This window comes from Periplaneta americana, chromosome 12, assembly GCF_040183065.1.
Source record: "Periplaneta americana isolate PAMFEO1 chromosome 12, P.americana_PAMFEO1_priV1, whole genome shotgun sequence".
NCBI classification, from domain to species: domain Eukaryota; kingdom Metazoa; phylum Arthropoda; class Insecta; order Blattodea; family Blattidae; genus Periplaneta; species Periplaneta americana.
This window is the reverse complement of record NC_091128.1, coordinates 120377747-120395170: the sequence shown is the minus strand read 5'-3', so window position 1 is coordinate 120395170 and position 17424 is coordinate 120377747.

Sequence of the window (17424 nt, the reverse complement as noted above, 5' to 3'; positions counted from 1 at the left end):
GTTTCCCTCATAACTCATAAACTTGTTAACTTTTTCATGTTCTCTCGCTTTTATTTTATTGCTGAAACTCATGTTTACAATATCATTCTCTTTCAACTACATTCCTTAATAAATAATATTTTTTTTTTATTTTGTGTTGGAAGAAAATACTGATATTTGGTCATTTTTAAAATGAATTTATTTTTTATCAGACAATCTATCAAAGGTAGAGAAGTGATCTTGCATCATATTGTAGATATGACATGCAAAAATACACACAAATTTCATCACATAATGTTGGATAGTTTTTTAATTATGTGGGAAACGCTTCATCATTGCACAATGAAATGAATTTTAAAAAATGTAAATATTTTTTTTAAATCGTAAAAGTATTTTTTTTTTTTTTCATATAGCAGAAGAGAAGTGTTCAACACGCACTAATTTTCATTATCGTACAAGATACAGTAATGGAGGAAAAAAATGTTGAATATTTCCAAACTTGCACTGCTGTAAGCTGTACCTAATCCTTTAATGTATATCCCTAAACTGGTTTCAGAAACTTCATTTCGGAGGCATTTATTGTGCTTTCTTTTATTTATAGATCTGCATTCACTGCCGCATGAGTGTCGATATAGTAATTCTTTTATGAAATTTAATTAGTGTATCTTTACTGGTTTATTTTCTTTTATTTTTAAATGGTAATAGTTACGACAGTAAGTATGTACAAACTATACAAATTAAAACCGGTCCTCTGTACACAGTAACAAACGGAAAATAACTAAAAATATAAAAAGCTCATTTATTGCTAAATTTATTTATAGAATATAGCCTCTTTCAAATTTAAATTCTAAAGAATATTGCTGCACGATATATATTTTCAAAGATATTTGTTGTTATGTTTTATTTAACGACGCTCGCAACTGCCGAGCTTATATCAGTATCGCCTTTGTGCCGGAATTTTGTCCCACAGGAGTTCTTCTACATGCCAGTAAATCTATTGGCATGAACCTGTAGCATTTAAGCACACTTAAATGCCATCGACCTGGCCCGGGATCGAACCCGCAACTTTGAGCATAGAAGGCTAGCGCTATACTAACTGCGCCAATCAGGCCGATTATTCAAAACTATTTTTCTAGTAACTTACGCAAAGATTTTTTAGAACTTCTGTCAATTCTCCTTTGAATATCGGCCTTCGGAAAAGCCAATCAAGCCAAATTAATAATGTATTACATACAGTTTTTAAACAAATTGTGTTCACGGCTAACCATAACGATATTTTTCTATGTGCGTTTATTTCGCCACTAAACATCATGGAATAGATAATGTTACTCTTACCACTACGAGTAGGCTATCGAGGAAGTGTTTTGTTCATGACTAGCCATGACTATATTTTCAATGTGCGTTGGTCCGGTTACCGTCATGATATGACAAGTGCCCCAATTCCAGTGGGGAATATGTTCAAAAATAACCCAACAGTGTTCTATCTGTTCCAATAAATTTTTTCAGCGAAATTGTGTTTCCTTTCTGTAAACGGCCCCAGGGAAACTTAGTTTTTCACGGCCCTCGTAATTGCGTACAAGCACTTTTTTAACATTATTAACATGGTGGAAGAAAATTGTAATATACGTTACAAGAGCGGTATGTTGACGTTTTCATGGTCGAGGAAAAGATTGAAAAAGCGAAACGTAGTTGAGCTTTTTTAATTTCCGAGAACATGAAAACAAACATACCGCTAGTGTATCGTACATTATTTTGTGCGAAGATCGTTTATTACATACCTGAAAGAGGAATTTCTAATTAGTTGCAATGAAATCTCCATGTTGGTTTCTGTTTAATGACGGCAACTTCGGAACACCAAAATATCTTTCTTCAACATTGTTGCTGTAAAATGTTTTCTGTGTTTACTATACTTCAGCAGGCCGTGATATACGTCTGTCTTTTTTCTTCCCCAGTCTATAAATGCGAACTTAAAACAAACGGTAAGGTTATGTAATGATTTATTTTTCATTTTAATATTTTAACAATATTATTTATATAACATATTGCAGTAATAACATCGGCATCTGGAATCTTGTTGTTTTTTTCACGGCTTCCTTAATGTTACTTGTATCAGGAATGCAATAAGTTTCGTGGAGTAGTAGACTTTACTTAATTTTTGCAAATATTTAAAAACAATAATTAACATTGCAATTTAGGTGAAATTGCAGTGGTAAGTTTCCAATTTATAATTATTACTATGTTAAACGTCTCTAAAAATAATATGTTAAAAGCCTAAAGCAGTAAAATGAATGTCGCGCTTAAGCGGTAAGAAGAGGGAAATTGTTATGTGTGTTACGTTGGGAATACTGAATGTGGTATTTCACACTTACCGCGTATTGGTTCTGTGCGGAAAACAAGCAAATACGCACGATCTCGCGCATGAGAATGTTTGCTTGTAAGAGGAAGGCGGAAAAGAAGTGGAGAATGCTATGTTTGCACTGAAGGACCTACCCTTGAGCATAATAACTGTAAATGAATAAATTAATGTATACATGAAATATATCTTTAAATTATTAAACTGTTGAGTTGTTCAAATACAGGCTTTATTCACTTTAAAACTTTTTACTTCGTTTTGGAATTAGTTCACTTAAAATTCTCATCCAATACAAGTAATAATTTTTTAACACTAGCGAGTATCGTTAAGTTTTAGCACCATTCCATCTATATGTAAAACCCACGGACGAATTTTATGACATTACAGAATAGGAAATACTCGGATGTTGAAATACAATGAATTCGATTGGAACAATGGAGCAGTCGAATGCTTGTGTTGTTTATCTTTGCGAACGATCTGCTAAGGTGTTGAAACCTGCAATTTCTTTATGATATTTGTAAAATTGCTGGTTATCGCCCACTTCACTACCAAACAGTAGTATAACTCATGTAATTGTGATGTTCGCTGCACATCATTACTGTCAGTTCCTTCTTTTTCTGTGCACTCTGATGTTTGTAAAGCCTGACAGAATGTCTGAAGTTACAGCATCTGTTTTTGATCTGCCGTTGAGATAGGTGATAACAGACTAGAGTCGGACGAGATGACCAGGCTGTTTAATGTTGGAGTTTATGTGAAGGTATTTCATACTTCCGAGATTTCAGTACGTGCGTGTTCAACAATAATACGCAGAGATAAATATTATTATGTCGATTTTTTTTATGTTTACTGAATTATGTAGCAATATAAGAATTTCACTCACAAAAGATATCAAAGAGTTTTCTAATTGAGTAAGAATTTACTGCCTAATCTTACACTTTCAATTGTTTTTTGTTTGATCTTCGTTGTTAAATGATAATAAAGCTATTACAAAGCATCCATAAAATTATAATATCGTGAAAAAATAAATACAGAGTGGACATGAAGTCTCGATTCATTTTAATGAAATAATGGTTATTCGGACATGAACTTTACTGCGTCATAATCCACAGTTAATTCCCGATTTACCACGAAAATCGTCTGTAGCTGCATTTAGATTGGTAACAGGCCATGACTGTTTGGCCAAACACCTGCATAGAATTGAAATATATCAGTACCCTAACTGCCCATTGGCAACTCAAACCAAGAAATGGATTTGGAACACCTCAAAATCTGTTCTTCAGTGGCTGACCATGATAATATCTTTGAAAAATATAAGAATGCAAGAGGTCAAATGACTTTGACAAACGCCTGGCATTAGAAAACAACAACAACTTTCCTGTATATAGGGCTAATGTTACGATATGTACATATATAATTCACCATAATTTAAATGACCGCCATTCATTTCACAGCATGTGCCCAACGTTTGAATGAAGTTCTAAATATATTGGTAAACATGTCGCCAGAGTTCGCTGCAAATGCTTCTGGAATTCGATTCTTCAGTCCTGTAGATTTCTTACTTTGATTTTGTACACTCCTAACTCGATAACCCTAAAGTAAAAAAGTCTTCGGACGTCAAATCAGGTGAACGTGATGGCCATGGTCATACTTGTGTTGAACCTCTGCCTATGCATCATTTGGGAAAAGTTGATTCGATGTGACTGTGATTACACACATGGCTGCAGCATACTGCAACGGACATTCGTCTCGGGACGAACAACAACACCACTTTTCTTATGTACCTGCGTAATCCGGTAGATATCTGTATCTGTGGCCTGGGTTCGATCCCTGCTCAGGTCTGGAACTTGCGGTGGACAAATCATACATTACAAATGGTTTTTTCTTCGGGTACTCCCGTTTCCCCCTTTCATTCCACCAACACTCTCCACTCCGCCTTCATTTCATGTATCATCCGTAATACTGTAGTAAAAATAGGCTGGGTGAAGTCTTGGGGGTAGTACGGGTTTCCAATGCTCATCTAGATTCTAAGGTCTTAGGACTCCGGGTCCTGGCTTTGGGCTCGTCAGTAGATGATGGGACCTTGCGTGCAGGACCCAGGAATGATGGCCCGCATGTCAGCGTCGGATTCACGAATTCCACTCGGGTCATCCGTCGGTCTTAGCCCTCGCAAGGATCCATCCCGGAAATCGTGAAATGAATGAATGAATGAATGAATGAATGAATCAATCAATCAATCAATTCACCCGTCAATAGGCCATTGTAAGAAGGAAACAAGAAATGTGCTAGTCCCCAAGTACTTAACATTCAGCTGCATAAAATTAAGAGTCCATAAAGTCTGATTCAGATAATTAGATAGCATCTTACAAACGTTATGTTAAAACACATTTAAATTGTTTCTACATTTTTACTAGCTACGTTCAATTGTTCACATAGTTCAGAGAGCTCTTTATTGCCGATGATTCGCTAACAGATATTAAAATAAAGGTCATTGCTTTTACTTTGCTTCTGTTACAAAAAATAAAAGTAGTTGAATCGTGATCTTTCCAAATTAGGCCTTCGGAGACCGCTAAAAAAACGTTTGTTACAAAGAGAAGAAACGATGATGCGATAAACCGGTCAAGACCAAGTCTACTATGTTGTTTACAGCTGCTTAAAGTGGAGCACGACTGAAAAAAACATTTACGGAATGAAATAATTTTGCTTTTGTACTATTTTAATAGAAAATATTTTCGTATTATAATTATGGGAATATTGCTTTGAGCAATAGGTTAGTGAAAGTAAATTCTTTTATTCTTAATTTTAAGATCAGATAAATTTAAAATTAGTTATTTATTTCCATTACATCGCTCATCGTTTCGTACATGTATATTAAAGAAAATTGAATTTATTTCATAATTTCCTGCAGACCTTTTTTATTACTTTGTAGGCCTACCTTCTTATAGAATTGTCAAGGATGATGTGAGTACATTGTCAGAGAAATCAAGAATTTAAGTCCGTTTCAATTGGGAAAGAGGAAAGTGGCATTTTCTGTCCTTATTCGACATTAATGTCAATGTTATGAGAAGTCCTCCACGCCTTGTCTACTGTAACTAATTAAGAATGCTATTAAATGCGTTATGAAATACAAGCAAATATAGCAGACAAGGGAATAAAAAAATACAATAAACTGAGTCTATTCAGTCTTCATGTTAGTTCAAACATAAAAGTTCAAATTTCAATGAAAAATTTCAGAATGATCCCAACTTACAAAGGAGTAAGACACATGTGAACTATCACCATAGTCTAGTATATACAGTCACGAAGCTCAATACGTAGTAAATATGCATCCATAGATAGTTGCTAACCACTAGGATCGCTACTATCGCCTCATTATAGACAATGCGAAATAGTACCGGCACAGTTTATTGTTCCCAGCACCCTCACAACTCAAACTTCGTGACTGTATATACTAGACTGTGCTATCACCAATACTGTTTAACATAATATGCAGAAGTGTCAAAACTGTAATGGTGGGGCGAATCCTCAATTTTCTCTGTTATGAATCCCAATTCTAAAAGGTTCTCGAATCTCTCGAATCTCAAATCTTGGAATCCTTCATATGCCCATAAGATCCGGAAGAATTACCAATGTTATTACTCCTCACAGCATATACCTTTCCTTCTGATTCACTCAGTATGCAGGTGAACTCCCATAAAGACTCGCTCCAAATTTTGATTCCGTACCTGTACATTCACAATTTTATTGTATTATATTTATCTAGTAATAAACCTAGTATTATTATTATTATTATTATTATTACTATTATTATTATTGTTATTAATATAACTATCATCTAATATTTATTAATTAACAGAAAGATTGTATTAGAGACCTCGGTGTATTAATTGACAATAAATTATATTTTTCACAATCACATTGATTATATTTATAACCATGCAATAAGAATGTTAGGAATAATTCGGTCAATTGCTTATTCTTTTTCAACACCTGACTCTCTTTTAATACTATACTATACATTAGTGAGATCGAAATTCGAATATGCATCTGTAGTTTGGAACTATATTACTAGAACTGATTTGGCAAAACTGGAAAATATTCAAAGCAAATTTATTTCATCATGTTCTTACAGATTTCTGCCCAATAACTCCGGGTATAACTATGATAAAAAATGCGAGCACTTTAAATGTCGAAGCCTGTATGCTAGACGTCATGATCTCGATTACTTATTCTTATGTAAGGTCCTTAAAGGTGACATTAACTGTCAATCTTTCTTAAACAGTGCCAGCCTTCGTATTCCTATGAAGGACATGAGACATCACAAACTCTTCTATATTAGAAATTCTAAATCTTCCTCGACGGTCTCCAACTGTATTAAACATGCTAACTTACATGTAGGCGATTCGATCCATTCATTGTATTAGAATATGGCAATGTCTTTGCTAATATTATTTGCATAATCCTTACACACAAACTGGTAATATTTTGTAAGAATCAACTCCTTTCCATAAAATATTATAGTATTAATTCTTGTAAATTAATCATTGTAATCTATGTTCTTCATGTTCTTGTTATCTCAATTATTTAATTTGTACCTTAGTTGTTCATTTTATTGTATTAATTGTATCACTGTGCTGGACTTTTATTGGCCAATAGTTGTTGTCTAGCACATAAATAAATAAATAGATAAATATATAAATAAATAATAAATGAATAAATAAATAAATAATTAAGCAAGCGAACAAGCGAACAAACGAACAAATGAAACAAATGAAACAAATAAATAAATAGGTAGGTAGGTAAGTAATAAATAAATAATAAATAAATAGATAAATAAATAAATAATAAATAAATAAATTAATTAATTAAATAAATAAATAAATAAATAAATAAGCAAGGGAACAAGCGAACAAATGAAACAAACGAACAAATGAAACAAATAAACAAATGAAACAAATAAACAAATGAAACAAATAAACAAATAAACAAATAAACAAATAAACAAATGAAACAAATAAACAAATGAAACAAATAAACAAATGAAACAAATAAACAAATGAAACAAATAAACAAATGAAACAAATAAACAAATGAAACAAATAAACAAATGAAACAAATAAACAAATGAAACAAATGAAACAAATAAACAAATAAATAAATAAATAAATAAATAAATAGGTAGGTAGGTAGGTAGGTAGGTAAGTAATAAATAATAAATAAATAAATAAATAAATAGGTAGGTAAGTAATAAATAAATAATTAATTAATTAAATAAAAATATAAATAAGTAAGTAAATAAATAAGTAATAAATAAATAAATCAATAAATAAACAAATTTGTAAATAAACAAATGAATAAATGAGTAAAGGAGGAGTAAATGAGTAAATAAATAAGTAAATGAGTAAATAAATAAATAAATTATTACTATTATTGTTGTTATTATTATTATTATTATTATTATTATTATTATTATTATTATTATTATGTCTTCATCATTTAATGTTTTTTTTTTTACAGATCTGTAAAGATTTTGTCAACAAATTTTTATTTTTAGGACAGTTAATTTCGTTTTCCTTCATTTTATCTGAAACAATATTTTCATTGTAAAATTGTATTAAGTTAGTAGTTAAATCTTTATGATTACGTAATGAAGGAAATCTACGATTTTAAGGGGTTTTATTTCTCCTTTTGAAATATGAAATAGGAAGTCTCGGTCGCAGTAGAAGGTAACAAAGAAACGCCCAAGTAAACTCTACACAGAGGCCTGTCATATCAAATATTCCCATACAGTTTCAAGCACAGCTCAAGAAATAGTTACGAGGAAGTAAATGTGTGGGGTCTACGACTGATCCTCATAAATAATTCATCAGACGCAACTTAGAAAACTAAAACTGATATGTCGCGCCACAGATTAAAATTACGTAAGACCTTTACCATCGTGAGCATTGCTATAGCTTCAATTGCAGAAGCATCTGCATCCCTTAGTATGGGAGTTATCTTCACTTTGTCGTGCCAATTAAGCTGACGCTCAACTGTTTGGTCCGTTTGTAATGTTACCTGTCTTGGCCTGATGTATGCTGCAATACACTCATGTTTTTCAACATTGTACTGTGAAAGTTACCACATCCCTATGTTTTAACATTCCGCCTTGTGTGGTTGCTTGATAATCTGTATTTGTGTACTACAAAGAACAGAGAAACATAACCTAAAGCACTTAGTGTCATTATTTATCTTTCCTATTTACTCGTTTAACACAAACCATTCTTCTTCCTTTATGCACCATGTACCCGGTTAGTATTGTTAACTTATTACATGAAACGTACGTGATGGTCGTATGTTTACTCAGTTCATCATTGACCAGGGCACTAATTACGAAACTTTCGCATCTTTGCAGGGACAACATTATAAAATTGTCGGTACAGTTATCAGTATATGAACCAGAAACTACAGCAAAATATGACACAAAAGTCACTTGCGAAATTTGGAAAACAGAATTGCAGTAAAATCCCGTTTTAACGTTCCCGTTTTTAAGAACTAATCTGTTCAGTTCCAGCCAGATTATAATAAGAATAGTGTAATTAATTCCCGCTTTTAAGGAAACCCGGTTTAAAAAAATCTCGCTTTTAAGAAAATCCGGTTCGAGGAAAATCCCGTTTTTAAAAAATCCTTTCCAAGTGGATTTTACGATAATGAAGCCCGAAATATCAACTCGACTTTGAATAATCAATAGTACCACGATATTCGATAGTGCATCGCAATCGATAATAATGCAACGCCATGTGGCGGCGTTATTCTTCATTGTTCTTTTTATTCTACTGTACTATAACACGCTAATTAGGCCTACATGTGACGTATCTGTACCTTAACAACATACATTAAAGTACTACTATTCATTATGTTAATCGAATTATCGATTTCCAACTAAGCGTATGCGATTTACTTACTTACTAATGGCTTTTAAGGAACCCGAAGGTTCATTGCCGCCCTCACATAAGCCCGCCATCGATCCCTATCCTGTGCAAGATTAATCCACTCTCTATAAGCATATGCGATATTAATTATTATTGTACGTGCCACAAACCGAAAGCCTTGAAAGGAGGAATACAAAATGGCAAGAGCGATAATAATAATGATAATGATAATGATAATGATAATAATAATAATAATAATAATAATAATAATAATCTAATAAATTGGGTTAATTTCCTGTGTTTTAATGTGTATTACTTTGAGGTTAAAATCTCCAAATAAAAGCGTGCAAAAAGTCAACAAGTACGGCGTAGACGCAAAAGTGCTCCGTGCCTGCCATCTGTTTTACTAATCGAGAACACGCTGAAAAGACACTCATGGTCACCGTTTCATTATCAGTAAAGTAACAAGGTAAGATATTTGTAGGAACTCAAAATCTAGACATTTAATTATGGTCGAACAAAAACAGTCGTATACATCTTGCCTATAATGGTAATTAAGACGCTTGTATGAAAATTTATGAACCTTTCTTACGCTTGTTTCATAAACATACTCGCGTCTGAATTACTACCATTATAGGTTCGTTGCATAATATACTGTTATGGTCTTTCTTTGCGTTGCTTTCACAGAGTGGTTGCTTTGATTGCTTTGGTCTCGCGAGTTGTGTGAATCCTGTTTCCAAGCTTTTCTTTTTTGCTGTTCGTCGTTATAAAGTTGACTAATCCTCAAATATCACTATCGCATATGGCAAGAATGCATTATAGGGAATAATGAAGAATAAATTTAAAAATTCAATGTCGAGTTTCAGAGTGATTCGGGTTCGACCAAACTTAAAAATCTTCGTGACTCATCATTTGAAGATTTGGAAACTAGTATAATGAAATTTATTGTAAATAATAATTGTATAACACACATGTTAGTACTAGTTATTTTTAGCCTTTCTCTCTCATTTTATGTAAATCCTCTTTTAATAAAAACTCCTATTTAAAGAAAAAAAGGAGTAATCCCTCAGAGATTCATTAAAAAAGGTGTCATTAATTTCAAGCAATTTTCCTTTGAGATATTTCAAATAGAAAAGTTTAATACAATTTTGTTCTTTTTCCTTCCTTTTCGAGAAGAAAAAAATTATATGAACCATTTCTTGGGGTGTTTTGGAAAAGCCATTCATTTAATTCCCAATACGCTCAGTCAGTTTAAGAGACCAGTGTATTATGATACTTCTTTTTTGAGAGAATTTTAGCTTTGTCTTTAAATGTGACATTTTAAAATTCCTCTTCAGAATGAAAAGTGATATTTCTTCGGATCAAATTTCTACATATTTAAAGGATATAACTAAAATTCTTTCAATCATTTATTATCATAATACTCCGCTCTCTTAAATTGACTGGGCATATTGGGAATTAATTCAATGGCTTATCCAAAACACGCAATTTTTATCTCTAAAAGGAAGCAAAATCGAGCAAAATTGTATTACACGTTTTTGTTTGAAATATCTCATAGAATAACCCCCTGAAATTAATGACATTACTTTCGTTCACCCTCCATAAGTGTTAAAAAAGTGTGTACAAGAATAAAGAATCAAGAGGACACTTTTATTTCAGTTAACAATAATACCTCAATTATTGTTACAAAGAGGTGAAGGATACATTCCATATCTTATTAGCATTCTGATTTATCTCTTCATTTTGTTGAACCGTTGTGCCCTGACGAACGCGTTTCTACCCTGCAACCATGAAATTCTCACGCAATTGACATTTGCACAAACTATGGCATGAGAACTAATGAGGTGTTACCGTCATTTACATGACCGTGATCGAAGTTAATTACCCGATGACGCTCTCCATTTCACACGGAGTATTGTTGTACAAGAGGTGACTGAATCCCGATCTAATGAGATTCAGATCCATGTGTTGTTCACTTTATGTAATAGCGCTACAAATCCGCGTGTATAAATTGACTGAATATTCTAGAGTTATAAATCACTTTAATTAGACAAATTCATTATTAATAATATATAATAACCACCACAGGATAACAGAATATTTCGTTTAGTTGGCTTTTTTATCCACGCTTTATTGATTACTCGGTTACGTAGCGTCGATTGGATTGATGATAGCGAGATGAGGCTGAGGATTCGCCATAGATTACCTGACATTCACCTTAATTTCTTGGACTTTTTGTAGACTCCAGTTTAACATCGGAAAAACATATCGAATATATATGTACAACGTTATCAAGAGTTACATATTTATTAAAGAAATTAGTGTTCTCAAAATTATTTAAAATGTGCCTACTTTTCGTTCTTTCAGTCGATAATTCGGTATGCTTTAGTTTTCTGGGGAAATGGTAGCAAAATTGGGAGTGTCTTGATTTTGCAAAAGAAAGCCATTAGAATTCTATGTCAATAAAACTATCATGAACACTGTCGACCACTTTTCAAACAATCATAGATATTAACTGTCATAAATTTAGTCCTTTACACTGGACAAAATATAGACAATTACTAATTAGTAGCCAATATACATGATCATGAAATTAGAAATAGTGAACAAATTAATATTCCATACTGTAAATTACATAAAACTAGTACAAATTTTTCTGTCATGGGGATGAAATTATATAGGCCTAATAAGCTTCCAAGTCAATATAAGTTACCAATCAATAGTTTCGAAAGTAGATTTTATAATTGGCTTTTAATTAATCCTTTCTACTCTGTAGATGAGTTTCTTAACATAAATTCATTCGAAATTGTTTTTTAATTAATAAAGTTATTTACATTTAGTTAAAAATTTTACATTAAGAGTGAAGTGTTTTAATTAATTTTTAGAGTTTCAAAATGTTTTGTGTTTTCATTCTAATTAAACTTTACTGTCTTCAATTATATGTGTATTTTCAAAGGTATGTTTTTTTCCCCCTTCTGTATTGTGACGAAGCCTATCACTGTATGTTTAATGGCTTAATAAACTGAATTGAATTGAATTACAATTGTGTAAAACCTCGGAAAAACCCAACCATGGAATCAGGCCAAGCGAAAATCGAACTCATCTCCGAGCGCAACTCCGGATCGGCAGGCAAACGCCTCAGTCGGCTGAGCTACGCCTGTGGCTAACAGATTATTAAGATAATCAATAGAGTTAATTAAAGTGTGTATTTTCAGATTGGAAGTGAAATAATCCTGTATATTTTCAGAGCGAGCAGCTTATGTTGTATGTAACAAAAACGTGTAATACCAAATTGGTGGAATGTTCATAGTTCTCTGAGAAAAATGTTTTTCCAAATTTTTAATAACCTCTTACTAGGTAATTATTACGAGTAGAATCGTGATTTTTGTCCATATTGATAGAATATCTAATTAAGAATGATTTATCCGTTAGGCGTATTTCAGTAGCGTGGACGGTTTTGTGTAAATTTAATTTTAAAACCTCTAATTTCTAGGCACTGAACGATGCGAACAGATTGCAACGTTGTAGTCTGAGAGTGAGGTGGGAGATAGCTCCATCGGAAGACAGAACTGAGTTCGTTGACCTCTTACATCTGTATTACGAGAAGAAAGAAGGACGTGTCAGCGGCGATGTTGCCAGACTGCTGAAACTTGCAATTTAATCGTGCATTTAATCACACAAAGTAATATAGATTTTCTATTCATTTCAATATATCCTATCGTCCCTTTCAGTCTGCAGGATTATTTCACTTCCACTCTTTATTTTTATTATCTGTTGTTATTTTCCTATTTTCAGTGCCGCTTAAAAAGTAGTTTTGCGCATTCAATATCACCAGCTAATGATGAATAAACGATGAATTTTATTATATTTCAGTTTTACTTCCTAACAATAGCAATGACACTGTTTTACTCTTTAACATAATTAATCTAAATTGGTTTACATTGATTGCATATTCGAGATTTTTATATTCGAAATCAGGGGTAGTCTTAGTCCTCAGTTGTTTAAAATTAGGTTGTTTAGATATATTTTAAATGCAAAGAATTAGTGTTTTAGGTATCATTTTTATTTATTATTATTATTATTATTATTATTATTATTATTATTATTATTATTATTATTATTATTATTATTATTATTATTATTTTACACAGTCATTACTTTATTTTTCCATTAACACTAATATCTAGGTAATTGTCATTGTCTCAATGTAACACGTGCTGTGCTGATCATACTAATTGTACTATTCCTTCAGTTGTGAGATTATATTAATATGTATTAATTCTTTTTTTTTTAAGTTAATACTATATACTAGATGTATTTTCCTGTTTGTGATTATGTATTCAGTCTCTTTTTTATTGTATTTCTTTATTATTGTTATTTTAAAGTTAGGCCTAATACTGATTGTTTATATGTATTCAATCTCTCTTTTTTTACTTAATTATGTTTATTATTATTTTTAAGTTAATATTTGTATACCGGTATGTATTTTTTGTATGTGATTTGATCCTGGTTGAGTGGTAGAGAAGGCCTGATGGCCTTAACTCTGCCAGGGAAAATAAAACTATTATTATTATTCTTTTAATTTGCTAAGTTATTATTAAGAGTAAGTAATAGCACCTCCGAAAAACAGACTATTACGAGAGTTAATGGAGTTCAATGAGTGGACCAAAACACAGTTTTCAGTTTGCTTTTTTTTTTTTTTTCTTTTTTTTTTTCACATAATTTTGCATTTTTATATCTTTCTTTACTTTTTTCAATTTCTTGGTTTAACTATACATTTAAAGTTATTTATAAGATGAAATATGTCTCTCCTCGTCTTCTTGACATAAAATTGTTTTAAAGAAATATAATTATTACCAGTCATGAATTGCAGAACCCCCATAAAAAAACCAAATCAACTTTTTCTTCTTCCAGAAAATACTACAAAATTTTGAAGTCCCATGTGTGTCGAATATTAGACTGAATGAATGAATGAATGAATGAATGAATGAATGAATGAATGAATGAATGAATGAATGAATGAATGAATGAATGAATGAATGAATGAATGAATGAATGAATGAATGAATGAATGAATGAAGTCTATTTATTGATGCATAATAAATTATACAAACTCATGTACACAAGATCCTTCGCACGAGCCCGTACGGCCATTCGTGCTATAACTATGCACAGTTTGAATCTTCAAAGAAGACAAAAATAATACTACTAATACTGAAATAGTAAAACAACAATAATTGTTATTATTACTACCGTTATCATTAATTTTCATAATTATAACTAATCTAACTTCATACCAAATTTCACAAAAATAATGAAAAGTAATAAAAATAAAATAAATATTAGACGTTATTATGCATTATCAGGAATAAAAAATAGTAATTTCAAAATTCAACCGCTTTTGAAGAAAATCCGTTTTTTGTATCTCCTGAAAAGTTTACTCAAATGAATATGTGGGGTTTCTGCAATCCACAATTCATTTGGAAGAGAAATGACTATTAACTCGAATCTAGATCCATATATACATAAAATATAGTGATAAATGAAAGAAATGCGAACACGTTGGTTCGAAATAAATTGTGCCAGTAATTTGTTATTTAGATATTAAGTATGAAGTCGTAAACTTTAGACAAAAGATCCAGATTTGGAGATAATACGTATATCGATTTCAAAATTACCGTTTTCTTATTCGATATTAATATACAACAAAAATGAGTTCTTTCCGTAGAAACTAATATCTACCTCCGACAGCAACACAAGAAAAGAATATACTCACTAGAAGCGGGGTGTGACAGAGTTTTGCCGTCACGGCTACGAACTGTGACAGCTCCGGAACAATCGCTGTGATAAATAATAGCGATTTTGTCACAGTGTGATTTTTGTGTTTGAGTGATTCTTGGCGATTGCGTATGTTGTAATGGCCTGGTATTCAGAGAGTCATTCACTGAAGATGATGGCAGGCAATACATGCCACTGTCCAACGGTAATGTCATCATCAGTCGTACTGTAAAGTTTCTTGTTGCTGCAAGTCAAGTCTTACCTTATCTGTGTTCTTCAATTCGTGGTCATTTTATAGCATTAAGAAATGTGCATCGGAACAAAACCGGAATGAATTCGAACATTACAATCGAAGGGCATAGCACAGCCCGTAATCTACCGAACACGAATCTTCGTTTTGAGACCCAAAGCATTACTTCTAACTGGTGACCGGTGATGTGTTCAGTCTTCTTTTTACACATTTCATAACATTCAATTTTTTGAGATTTTAAATTGTTAAATTGCTCTAAATTATGCGTCTTCAGCAGTATGGACTTTATAAATGAGCAAAATCAAAACATTTAATTGTTTCCTCATTACGAGCCAACAATTGTTTATGTTTATCTCTCTTCTGCGAATTGAATTGATATACCGCTGCCATGTGTTGTATAAACAATAGTGATTAGTGCGGCGAGTATACTAAAATCAAAACACACTCTGACGTGTTATTTGTGATGTGTCCCAAGAATGTTGAAGAATATAGCCGACAGCGAGTGCATATAGCTTCACTTCAGTCTCAAAGAGTTACCCTCAGTTAACCTCTAGAGTGGGACGATAATTACTCGTAATTAGATCCAAAATATGTTGTCGTACTAGTTAATCTTCCGACTTGCAGTTGTCTGGACTCTGGAGCTGTCATACACGTACATTAGTAGCCATACCTATGAATCACGTATTGGTTTGAACTGTGATTTTGGAATTGTAGTCACAGTCGACAAACCGATCACAGCGACAAAATCACACTCCATCGCTAATAGCAACTTAAAATGAATTTGGGACAAATGGAGAGGGAAAAGAGGATTAGAAAAATGAAGGATATGTTGGGAATTTGAAACGCTGGGGGGGGGTGAAGGAATTGGGAAGAAATTATTGGGAAAACAGACTACCAATCTCAACAGACAAATAGGTAAACGGATAGATGAGTGAATGGATGGATGCAAGAATTGCCCAACGAATTAATTATTGGTTGAATGAACAAATTATCGGACAGTTAGATAGATGAATGGATGGATAGATGGTAGCTGACAGTATGTTTAAAAATTTGTTGTGTAATAAAATAATGCCTAATTCCTTAGGTCTAACGACAGAAGGTCCAAGAAGGGGGGGGTCTAATATCAATATGTCTAATGTAAAATGAGGTCCATTACAACTGTCTAATTTACAGTCACGTCCAATACCTCTCTGTCTAACTTGTAATATTGTGTAATTCCTTAGGTCTAATGACAGAAGGTCTAAAAAAGCGGGGTCTAATAAAAATATGCCTAATCTAAAATGAAGTTCATTACAACTATATGTCTAACTTATAATATTGGCCAATACCTCTATGTCTAATTTCCATTGTTGCCTATAGTTGTGAAAGGTAAAAAATGTGCAACAGATTTCGACTCCTAGAATTTTTGAATAGAGAAAATGATATACATTTGTATACGATATACTATATAATATATCGTCTTGTTCTTGCAATAACTTCTATGTGACATATTTATCGATTTTCAGTTTTTTTTCTCTATTAAATAACTTAAATAGTGATATAGCGAATAATAAAATCTCCTATATGTAATTGTATTGCTTTGTTTCGAAAATATAAGAATTCACAGTCTCTTATGTACGGCTGCCATAGGATGAATAAATTTGTTTTTTTCTTCCTTACTGAAAATTTTATATTTTGCACATAGAAGTTATTGCAGGAACAACGACGACATATTGAATAGTTAGTACAACCCTCTTAATTTTTCTCTAATGATTCAGTTTGCAATTTTAGCCTAGAGATTGTTTCCAATTATAGTGTGATAACAGTCATGGTTCTGTTGGATCGGAGAGTGGTAATAGACGGATAGTACAGTAGAACCCCGATTATCCCTCACCCTATTAACCCATTGGCGGATTATCCGACTGTCTATTTCTCGCTCTTTTTTTCTCTAGAAATAAATAACTTAGACTATATGAAGTACTCTTTTGTAGGCTACATCATATTAGTAGGTTCTACATATGCTTTTGCTAGAGAGTGTTATTATAAGCCTTTATCGTTACACAGCGTTGTGTACTGTTCGAATTGATTGCCTTTCTATAATATAACTTGTATATAAAATGTCTTCCACGGGTGTTAAAAGTGCTAAGTATCGAAAAAAAAATGGAAATAATTGAATG